The sequence below is a fragment of the Garra rufa genome, chromosome 14 (assembly GCF_049309525.1).
Source record: "Garra rufa chromosome 14, GarRuf1.0, whole genome shotgun sequence".
NCBI lineage: Eukaryota > Metazoa > Chordata > Actinopteri > Cypriniformes > Cyprinidae > Garra > Garra rufa.
In genome coordinates, this window is record NC_133374.1 from 42,092,619 (window position 1) to 42,100,575 (window position 7,957).

The 7,957-nt window shown below is 36.7% G+C and overlaps 1 long non-coding RNA gene across 1 annotated transcript; it reads left to right on the forward strand.

Annotated features, from left to right (window-relative positions):
• Window positions 1-963: 963 nt before the first annotated feature.
• Window positions 964-3,392, forward strand: LOC141285334 (uncharacterized). Its single transcript, XR_012338585.1, has 2 exons — window positions 964-2,242; window positions 2,357-3,392. It is a non-coding gene; the product is annotated as an uncharacterized lncRNA (long non-coding RNA).
• The last annotated feature ends 4,565 nt before the right edge of the window (window positions 3,393-7,957 follow it).

Sequence of the window (7,957 nt, forward strand, 5' to 3'; positions counted from 1 at the left end):
TGATCTTTCTTTGTAGTGTCTCCGGATAGTGCTCAATGTAGCGTGTACACCAATGGATTTCAGATGTCGGGATATTTCTTGAGTAGAACTTCCAGCAGACCTCATCACCCTGATGTCTTGGGAATGCAGCTTGCTGATTTTGGTCATTTTGAGATGACTTTACAGATGGATGGACTGTATATATTCGTACAGTGTGTCAGGGGTGTGGACACTAATGTTTTGTGATAAGAGGGTGTATCATAGGTGGAGCGTGTGAGGAAAGCTTTCCCCTTTTCCCTGGCATGCATTTGAATGCTGAATCCGCAATTAAACCGAATGCTACACAGTTGGACCCCCCCAAAAACAGTCTCAATAAAATGTTGATTACAAGGCAAAACAGGCAGCATTCACCCCCCATCCCCATTCGGCTATTCATAAACATTTCGCTCTTTATACTGCCGCTGATCGCCTCATTAACTGCTACTTTTAAAATAACTGAAAAAAACAAATAGTTCCCACTTCCCTTTGTGTCGAAATTGACACGGCTCATGGCTAGTGTTTGCATATTTCTTTCTATTGTGCAACCAGATTAGTGTTATATACTGTGCTGATAGTTCTGATCATTTTTATTTTTTTTTTATCGGACAATGCAACCTGAACTTTAAATTCAAAGTAGCCTAAAATAGCTGGATCTGCCAGTCTCAACTCCCGTTTACTCCACCGCCATCTAACAGCATTTTCACACCAGTGATACTAAATATTCTTGCAAACTGTCTAAACTTCAATATACAGTACATGAAGACACTAGAGGTTTTGCGATGTACACTGCATGAAAAAAGTGGTTTTCGTCATTTAACGACACTGTGAATTGTCGCAGAAGTTTCAGGTTAATGGCTGTTCACAGGAATGCGCAGTTAGCACAGATAATTGTAGGGAACTGCCAAAAATTGAGGAAGGCTTAGCACCTGACACCCCCCATGATTCATGTCACCTTGGCCTCGGTGTAGCTTTTATATGTAAATGATTACTGGAGCTATACAAATGCAAACCAGGGGAAGGGGGGTGGCTTGAGACTCACTGATCTAGAGCTGGCTAACTGTAGCCTTCTTTGACTCAACTACACATAACACCGCGACATGCAATAAAATTATATTTTTCATGTGAAACAGTTTTTTAAACAGATATCATTTAATATTTTTAAAGTGTATATTAACATTTGTGTGTACACATTTTGTTCTATATTTTGTTCTTGAACTATATTTTCTCTATTTTCATCTATCTATCTATCTATCTATCTATCTATCTATCTATCTATCTATCTATCTATCTATCTATCTATCTATCTATCTATCTATCTATATACGCGCACGCACGCACACAGATGAAAATATATAGAAAATATAGTTGTTGGTATATCGATATTTTCAAGACAAATATAACAACAACTACATTTTCTTTTCATTAATGAAAGCCAAGTCAGGCCAAGCAAATTACAGAACAAAATATATTTTTATTGTATACAATTTACAAATAGTAAAGCAAATGATCACTTAACAAATATTAGAACATTTTAGACCTCAACCACTGTACATAGTGGCATGACTATAGTCACTTTTTCTGTTGTTGTACTTAATTGCACCGTGGATGTATTTGACACACATCGTCCAGCAATGCGCTCAACAGGGAGAAATGATGCACTGTATTGTTATCGCCATTGCAAGCAGCGAATAAAATCTAAACAGTGACGTAAAAATGAAAGCAGCAAGCAAATTACAAGAAAGCAGAACGTCTTCATCTATATGTTTTGGATTCCGCGCTTTGATTCAGGACCTAGTCTGTGATTGGACAAATCGTCGACGTCACGTTCATGAACTCGTCCGTGATTGGACAAATCGACCACGTCACGTTCATGCCGCCCATGCCGTTTTACGGTCTTTTAAATCGGCTGCAAGTGAGCAACTGATAAAATAGACCTATTAACAAATTGTCACTGTGTGCATTTGTATTAACTGTGCGAGAAAGAAATGGAGGCCACAGCATTTTATTCAAAAAGGAGCGCTCCCACTTGTAGTAGCAAGCGAAAGGTATGTAGTCTATAATGTATTTTGGCCTAACGCTGCCTTAAATTTTTTGGTACATTCAGATGTTTGTTGTGTGCTAACCATCATACATATTGTCTCAATAGCATTCTGGCAAGGAGAACAAGCAGAGTCCACAGACCAAAAATAAAACAGGGACTACCCGGCTTGTAAAAAAGAAATCGGTGGGTATTTGATAAGTTATTTTTATGTAAGCAGCCCCATGTGCAGCAGCCTCATATACCTATCTGCGGTGTGAACATCATATTCAAAACTAATTTTAATGCTACCATCTACAGGCTGTTCTAATTGAACGTAGATGTCCTGCTGCAGTCACTGTTTCCAAGGAACAGATGTCTGAATTCACAAGAAGGCTTCTGAATTTAGAGGCACGGATTGGTTTGTTGGAGGCGCGTTTCAGTGAGAAAACTCATCCTTCGACAGCGGATCAATCCACATCCACAGACATTTCTGCCAATGTTCCTTCAACGTCGGCGGATACTCCAATGGACTGCCAACAGCCTTTTGAGATGTGGTCATCTCCTCAGTCTGCTCGCGAAGACCATTCGCTGTCAGCGCACCTGGTTGATGCTGATTTCGGTGTTCCTGCTGCAGCCTCTACACCACTGACTGTCCGGACGCTCAACCTACAAACCAGCCCAGATCATTCGTTAGCGGGCTCAACATCAGAAGGATTAACCAACAACCCAGTGGTGACGAATCCGATGCTCCATAATGAAAATTCGCCGAATCAAGATTATTCACGGGTTTCTCCTTCCATCATGACATCATTCCATTTGAGATTGCCTGAAACACCAACAAACACCTCCCATTCTCATCACCATCATCGTATTCGCCGGTCTCTCATGCAGGGAGTAATCCTTCCAGATGTACATTTAAATCATGTTTCAGTAGAGACCGAGAATAAACTGTATCTGGAATCAACAGGACCAGACGGGAAACCAAGGGCAGATCGTTTCGCTGTTCTTTTGTTTAAAAGGTTAATTCCCCTCAACCTTTATCAGAACTGGGCAGGTTCTGTTAACTTTGACGGCTCCAGGGGGAAAAATGCACTACCCAACAACCTTCGTCAAGCACTTTCAGATGCTGTTGGTCGGAGATTCAACCCCGCAGTTCGTGACTGGAAGCTGATAAGAGACAGACTTAACGAACTTCTCCGAAATAGAAGAACAACTTTTCCACTTTTTTAAAAAGTAAAAAGTAAAAAAATATATATGTTTAAAAACTTGCAGAACTCACTGGAGCACTTGTGATACTGAACAATTGTATCCATTGTCAGTCACATAATAAAAGCCTTATTGTTTTGAAAAATGATCCTTCTGTTTATTTGTTGACATTATTTTTAATATTAGGATTATAATACTAGGGTATAGTACTTACATTGACATTAGGCCAAATCTAAATGGTTCCCTTTCCTTTTATGTATTAAAAAAAAAAAAAAACTTCATTGGGCAGCGCGACATCATAATGTACAGCACAAAATGAAATAAAAGGAAATACTACTACTACTCACAATAATACATCAAATAATTTTTTTACACTCTAAACTATAGTTTATATTTCTCCTCTTGCACAAATCAATAAAATCAAGTGTATCTAAAATTGTATAAATGGTATGAAAAAGACGAGCTACCTCTCAAACATGTAAATCTTCATTTGCTGTGGCTTTAAAATATTGAATTTTATAATGTATTTTGTAATTTTGTACTTGCTATTTATTGTTATTTTTAAATTAATTATTTTGATTGCTCAGTGTTTGCGCGCCCTGTAATAAATTGTTTAGTCGGCGTATAACACAGCATGTGATGGAGTGCCTCGTCTTATTAGTTTTTGTTAATAAATGCTATATAAGTTAGTTTTATTTTATTTTTGTTATGCTGTTTAATTAAAAATAACAAATCCATCTTTTAAGAATTTGTTTTAATCTTAAAATTGATAGGTGTAGCCAATATGTAAGCAAAACCAAGATCATGAATTCAAAAGTAAAAGTGAAAAGCATCCTAGACATTACAATAGCGGAAATCCCGTTCACAAAATTAAAATAACTAGGCCTACTAACAAATATGCACAAAAGGGGGTTGAATGTTAAATACGTTTCCATAAAACAATACATTATGATAACAGACAAACTATTTATCAACAATGAGCTTTGATTAAGCCCATGTTGAAGAAACAAATAAATAAATAAAAATGAAACTAAAGCGCGACCAACTGAGAGCGTTATGCCGCGTTCCAGGCAACCCGTTACCCGTGTTTTTCCAAACTTCTACCAGTGAAAGTGCACTGGAACGGCAGTTAAAACCGTGAATTCCCACCCGTGAACTCGTACTAGATCGACGCACTCCCAGTTCCCAGTTCTGACATGACTTAGCCCAAGAAACAACAATAAAGGGGTGCGGTGTTTATGCAAGTGGCACACGGTGGAAAAATAGAGTAATATTTAGGACAATTTAACGTTGCAATCAAATTATTAATACTATAAAAATAATAAATTCTTGGCGTGACTTGCTTGGAACGCTACAAAGTTCTTTGAAGACGTGATTTACGAGCTCAAAAACCTGCCTGGAGCGCAGCATTTGTGTATCCTGTCACAAAATATGGCGAAAAATCCTACACAAGGGGAATAGTGTGATTAAGGTGTGTACATGTCTTCCATAATGCGACTAAAATAGGAATACTCCACCTGTCTTAATTCGATTTGTGTTTACTCAAAATATGACTTTAGTCGGATTAAATTAATTAAAATATATCATTTTACATGGTTACTTCTTAATCAGAGTATTTAATCGCGTTAAAATCGGAATATTGTTGTCCATGTAAACGTACTTACTGTCGAGTATAAAACTTTTTTCGCAGTACATCCATTATATTTCCATGTTACACTTTTAAGACGTATAGCCCTGCATTTTAATCCGTCAAAGATCAAATGCGGGCTAAAATTATGTTTTAACATTCAGTGGTGATTAAAAAAAAACTTGCAGCGCTGGTGGAAACACGGTCCTGTCAGCAGCATTGAGCGCACGTTCAGCACAGCTTGGAAGGGTTCCTTGTTTAAAGCTTGCCACAAAACACTGGAACAAGTAAATACCTTGACTGTCAAACAGTAAGGAGATATTTTAATTATTTATTTAGAAACTACTGTTTTCTGAGTCAGTGATGATGCAGTTAACAGTCCTCCTCAAATCCTCGTTTTTTTTCGTTAAGTAGTAATTTAAGTCTTTCTACATATTTATTTATCATGTCTGACAAAAAATAGTGGTTACATATTTTCCACTGAAAAAAATGTAACTGATCGAGCTTGATCCTTCATGTCCTAAAAATGTGTTTTGCACTCTCCGCACAAACGATTGGCACCTAATAGCACACATTTATATCTCTTAGTATTTAAATCTTTTGTTTTACATCTATGGATTTTATTTTAGCCAATTCGTGATTTGAGAAGGCAAATTGAAAAACAGAGTAGGTAAACTCACTGTCTGCCGCTTGGTCTTTAAGAAACAAAAAGCTTACGTTTAACGAACAAAAATGCTCCAAACTTTTTTTTTCTAAATTACCTTAATAAAAAAGAAACGAAATTATAAATACTTTGCCGTTACATACAGAATGAAATACAGACGTAAATACTGTCCAAATATCCCTCTTTGTGCAGGGTTTGGCTACAGAATGTTGTTCCTTGCGCCACCTGGTGGATATTGTATGAAGTGCAACCACGTTGTAAAAAAATCTAAAAAAGCCGCTGCGGCATGACGCGTGGCCTCGCGTGCCAAATTGCAGGCTGCCGCGTGAAAATAGACGCATTTTTAATGGCCAGATCTGTATTTGTGCGGTGGTTAATGGTACCTCGCAAGTGGAAAGGAAATCAGACAAGTTAAAGATTATTGTTGGGTGTGCCAATAAATTTCTGAAGTTAACAGGTGTTACAGCAGAGGAGGTCCATGAGATTTTGAAAGCTAAGGAAGGAAATGCTGCTTTGGATATGAATCAGAATAATACTTAGGTATATAATGTCTTTCCTACTACTACATTGGAACGCCAGGAGCTTGATATCAAATGGGCAAGGTTTTAAAAAACATATCATAGAAATGGAAAAACTGCCAGACATCATGTGTATTCAGGAGACCTGGTTCAATAGCTCCTTGGATTTTAAGATTGATGGATATGTAGTGGAAAGGAAAGACAGAGAAGCTGGAAGAGGTGGAGGGTGTGCAACATTTATTAAAGAGAGCATAGCATATAAAAGAGTTTTCACAAGTAATAGTTTAGAATGTGTAACCATAGAAGTATTGGGAAAACATGAAGGAATCAGAATTGCAAATTTCTACAATCCATGTAAAGAAATAAGTAATGCTATGTTAAAAGAAATGATGGGCAATATTCAGGGCAAAGTTATCATATGTGGGGATTTTAATGCACATAATGGTCTGTGGGGTACTAAAAATACAGATAACAATGGGTTAATCATAGAAGAATTTATGGAAGAAAACTCACTTGTGTGCTTGAATGATGGGAAACCAACGAGAATGGATATAGTAAAAGGTGGTATGTCATGTCTGGATCTGACAATAATGTCAGCAGCTTTAGCTGGTAAGAGTATCTGGACTGTACTTGAAGATAACTTGGGCAGCGATCATTGGCCTGTAATATGTGAGATCCAGAGTACAGTTCAAAAGGAAAATATGGGTCAATCTGCAAGGTGGGGATTTAGGCAGGCAAATTGGGAGGAATTTTATATGTTGTGTGAAGAAAATTTCATAAATATTAAGCTGGAAGGAAATATTGAAGAGAAATACAATAAGGTAGTAGGAGGAATAATTTCTGCAGCAAATCAGACTATACCATTAATAACAGGTAATGGAAAGAAAAAGAAAAATGTGCCATGGTGGTCTGAAGAGTGCTCAGTGGCAGTGAGAGAGAGAAATAAGGCATTCCGGATTTTAAAAAGAGTAATATCTCAAGATACCGTAATAGAATATCAGAAAAAAAGGGCTACTGCAAGGAAGGTAATTAAAAGCGCAAAGAGAAAGGCTTGGCAGGAATTCTGTAACACAATTGGGAGAGAAACTGGAATGAATGTGGTTTGGAGAATGATTAGGAAAATGAATGGTGTTAATAGTTATAAGAAGATTCCTGTAATTGAAGAGGAAGGGAAAGTTGCCATAACAAATAAAGAGAAGACAGAAGTCTTAGCTAAAACTTTTTCTAAAGTCCATAGTATTGAAAATTTAAGTGACACATTTTTAAATAGAAGACAGGAATTAAGCAGAATATATGAGAATGTTCGTGTGAAAAAACAAGGAGCTGATAATAGTATGGATGAGGATTTTAATGTTTTTGAGTTAAAAATAGCAATTAACAACTCAAAGAATACAACACCAGGGAAAGACATGATTACTTATAGTATGTTAAAAAACTTACCAGAGGTAGCAATTAAAACAATGTTGGATTTATATAATCACATATGGAATGAAGGTTATTTACCAAAAAATTTGGAAAAGTGCAATAGTAATACCAGTAGTGAAACCAGGTAAGGATGCAACAAAATCTAATAGCTACAGGCCAATCGCTCTTACATCTACATTATGCAAAATAATGGAGAAAATGATAGTAAGAAGGTTAAATTATTTTCTGGAAAAGAATGAAATATTAACACCAGTTCAGTGTGGTTTTAGGAAAAAGAGATCAACAATGGATGCTCTTTTATTGTTTGAAAATGAGGTAAGGAAGGCACTAATAATGAAGGAGTTTCTTGTTGCAGTTTTCTTTGATATTGAAAAAGCGTATGACACTCTATGGAGGGAAGGACTGTTAATTAAGTTAAATAGAATTGGTGTAGGAGGGAAAATGTATAACTGGATATTAGATTTTTTGTTTGAACGTAC